Below are 3,991 nucleotides of genomic sequence, written 5' to 3'. Positions count from 1 at the left end.
AGAGCGATTACATTTTTTACTGACGGATAAAGTTTCCTTTCCAAGTTTACTTTAATGGGATATCGGTCCAGTCCCATTTCAAATAAAAGAGTTGCCGCGCTGGGAGAATACCACCCACGATCCGAGATGGACCATTAGAATCACCTCGTCCATCCGTCCATGTGTACACACCTTACACCAACCACTTGGTCCAAGCCCCAGATATTACCAACACTCTCTAACCACTGCACTGCACTGCCTTCTGCATACTTCTGTTAGGGTTGTGATTTTTTTTTAAAAAAAAAAAGCCCTCAGATTTTCTGCACTGCTTTGGGCTCTAAAGACTTCTAACAGTGAAGGCTAAAAGAAATATGTACATATTTCTCCCGTCCACCCAGCGGTTCGAAAGCCCGTTAAAGGGCAAGTAGATAAAATGGGGACCTGCTATTAGAGCGGGGGAGGGGGACGCGGCCCTGGCGTAGCAGCGATGGCGGAGAACAGAGAATGGAGAGCGATGAACGGTGGCGACAACGGAGAAAAAATGGCGGCTGGTGAGGCGAGGAGGCGAACGAAGGAGGCCGGACCAACAAGGTGCGGAGGCGGAGCGACGCGGCAGGCCGGAGCCTGACTTGGACGGAGGCCGCTGCGAGCATGCGCGGAAGCACGGAGTGGTCCAGGCCTGGAGGCGGAGTTACGACAGCCGGAAATTGGAATTGTAAGCCGCTCAGAGCCCCTAGGGGGTGAGCGGGATAGAAGTCGAAGGTTAAATAAATAAATAAATAAAAGTATGAAGGAAGCCGATGGGCCTGGAGGAAACGGCAGGACTATCCAATGGTAACCAGTGGCACTGGGCTAAAATTGGCTCCAAAATAAATGAGAGGAAGAAGAAGAAGAAGAAGAAGAGATTGGATTTATACCCCGCCCTTCACTTGGAGTCTCAGAGCGGCTTACAAACTCCTTTCCCTTCCCCTCTCCACAACAGACACCCTGTGAGGTAGGTGGGGCTGAGAGAGCTCTGACACAAACTGCTCTTTTTCAAGGACAGCTGTGCCAGAGCTTGTGACTGACCCAAGGTCACATCAGCATGTGCAAGTGGAGGAATGGGGAATCAAACCCGGTTCTCTCAGGTTAGAGTCTGCACACTTAACCACTACACCAAACTGGTGTTTTCTGCTGCTTGGTTATCAGGGCAGAATCTATGCAGATTTTTTTTTAATCTACCTCCTTGAGACACCTCCCCTTTTCTCCCTAACAGCGGACCCAAAGCCGCTTACCCTGTCCTCCTCTCCTCGCTTTTATACCCTCACAACAGCCCTGTGAGGTAAGGCTGACAGTCTGCTCACCCAGCAATTTAACGCTGACCCTTTCTCCCGAAGAACTTTCAGGACTGAAACAAATAAGAAGCCTTGTTGAGAAAACTGCATGAGTTTTTGTTGTTGTTGCTGTCATCGAAGGGATTAAAACTTTGTATTATAAACCTACACCTCCAAAAAAAAAAAGCTTTCTTAGCTATTTTGGGGCACCCGGCTTGGGCTTTTCTCTCTCTCTCTCTCTCTCTCTCCCCCTCTTATTTCCTCTTTGAAGAATCCAACCGTTGGAGGAGACCTAATGGCAGCGTAAAGGCGGCTGCCCCGACGTTGTTCGCCTTGCCCTGAAATTAATGCACTCTTTTCTTAACTGATCCCAGTTCAAAGAGTACTACAGTTTCTTTTTGGCTGCCTTGTGTTTTCTTTGGACCGCATTTTACACACAGAGAGGGAGTGTGTGTGTGTGTGTGTGAGAGAGAGAGAGAGAGAGAGAGAGAGAGAGGAGAGAGAGAGAGAGAAGAGAGACACAATATGTGTACTGTGATGCATATTCCAAAATACAAAACCAGGGCCCTTCATTCAGCGTTTTAAGCCAGTATGCTGCCGTTTCCCTTCTACTCTCCCTCAGCGCTACGTAATCCCGAGAATTAATGAGACTATGCTCAACGTCAAAAGGAATACAAGTTTTTCTCCCTGCTCCCTGCTATCAGCCGATGCAAACGCTACGGCACAGGGTGGGAAACCCAGCTTTCCGACACTCTCCAAACATGCCGGTTTGGACTCCATTGTCCTGTTCTCAACCCAATTCGAGTATCTTCCCCAAAGAAAAATATCTGACCCATATTTCTAAAGAAGAAGCAGAAGCAGAAGAGATTGGATTCATACCCCGCCCTTCACAACCCAAAGGAGTCTCAGAGCGGCTTACAGACTCCTTTCCCTTCCCCTCCCCACAACAGACACCCTGTGAGGTCGGTGGAGCTGAGAGAGCGCTTGACAGAAACGGCTCTTTTTCAAGAACAGCTCTTACCAGAGCTATGGCTTGCCCAAGGTCATCCAGCCATAAAGCTGGCAAAAGGACTCCATGGACCCTGAGTAGCCATCCCTGGGTTTCGGGAAGCCCAGGGAATTTCAGCCAACACTGCCCAATAAGTCAAAGTTTTAAGCTCCTACAAAAAGTGTCATTGTTTTCTCTCTATTCCCAAGGCAAGCTCCCTATTCAAATATCAAGGCACAGTAAGTTTGTCCATCCTTAAATCCTGTTTTCCCTTAAGACTTAAACAGGTTTTGTGCAAACACAATGCAGATGCTATTTATTATTTTTCTCCCATTTTTTTTACCGTCCTCAAAGAAGAAGAAGAGAAGAAGAGATTGGATTTATACCCTGCCCTTCACTACCCAAAGGTGTCTCAGAGCGGTTTACAAACGCCTTTCCCTTCCCCTCCCCACAACAGACACCCTGTGAGGTCGGTGGGGCTGAGAGAGCTCTGACACAAACTGCTCTTTTTCAAGGACAGCTGTGCCAGAGCTTGTGACTGACCCAAGGTCACACCAGCAGGTGCAAGTGGAGGAGTGGGGAATCAAACCCGGTTCTCCCAGATTAGAGTCCGTGCATTTAACCACTACACCAAACTGGCTCAAAGAATAGGGAAATTCACACAATCAAAAAAAGGGAATTCACACAATCAAAAACAGTATACCAACCACTAATTAGAAGACAACTGAGTAACTTCCAATGCAATCCATCCCAAAGACTGGGAGTCTGGAACTAGTTATTTACCACATTTAGACCCCGCCCTTCCCCCCAAGTGGAGAGCCCAAGTGACTTTTATCACTTTCTTTCCCTCCATTTTATCCCCACAACAATCCTATGAGGTAGGCTAGGCGGTGAATGAATGAAATTTTATTACGGCATCCGGCCAGAGCAATCCAAACACCCCAGCAAGGGGCACCAGAATAAAACATCATGAACTGCACAATATAAAAATATAGAATACATATAACAGATTCACTAAAAAACACACTAAAAAGGAGAGAATTGCGATTTCACAAGTTAAGCTGTCCTTTTTGAACGCAGCAGCATGGCACCCAAAATCTAGCCACAATCTTAGTAATAGAGTGACTTTCATCCGATAACAGTTTATTACAACACTTGGCGTCTGTCTGCCCAGGCATCCCTTTAATAAGAGGTTGAATTAGTCTTATCTCGAGCCTCATTGTACCACTTACATCTAAACATCATATGTTCAATAGTTTCTATATGTTCAATAGTTTCTGTCTCCCCAGACTCACATTTACAAAGTCTCTGTGTGCAAGGGGAACTCTTCTACATCTGCCCTCGAGCGCTGCAGAGAGCCTCACATCTAGCGAGTGTGAAGGCTTTCCTATATTTATTTATATCAAGGTGTGTTAAATATGCCATCGGGACTGAATGATATCTAATTTGATCAGGCACTCCGAATTTAGGATATTTACAAGAAAGGGGACCCGTGATACTCGCAAGGGGGGGGGGGAGCTCCAGGCAGAGCAGGAGGAGGAAGCAGAGACGGCAGCAGGTAAGTTTCCTTCCCCACCAATTCCTCCCTGTCGCCTCCACCCCCCCTCCGGCTCACCGATCTCCCCACCCCCCCTCTGGCTCCGTAGCGAGGCCCAAGCGGCTTGCAGCCGCCAGGCCTCGCCGCCCCCCCGCTACGAAGCGAGCAGCGGCT

General features: G+C 47.9%; 1 protein-coding gene across 1 annotated transcript in view; it reads right to left on the bottom strand.

Annotated features, from left to right (window-relative positions):
* Positions 1–3,991, bottom strand: part of IGF1R (insulin like growth factor 1 receptor) — a 255,537-nt gene that overhangs the window by 219,297 nt on the left and 32,249 nt on the right. The window lies entirely within an intron of this gene.

The sequence above is a fragment of the Gekko japonicus genome, unplaced genomic scaffold (assembly GCF_001447785.1).
Source record: "Gekko japonicus isolate JY-2015 unplaced genomic scaffold, Gekko_japonicus_V1.1 scaffold361, whole genome shotgun sequence".
NCBI lineage: Eukaryota > Metazoa > Chordata > Lepidosauria > Squamata > Gekkonidae > Gekko > Gekko japonicus.
Note: the sequence above shows the minus strand (reverse complement) of the source record. Positions and strands in the feature narration are given on the sequence as shown.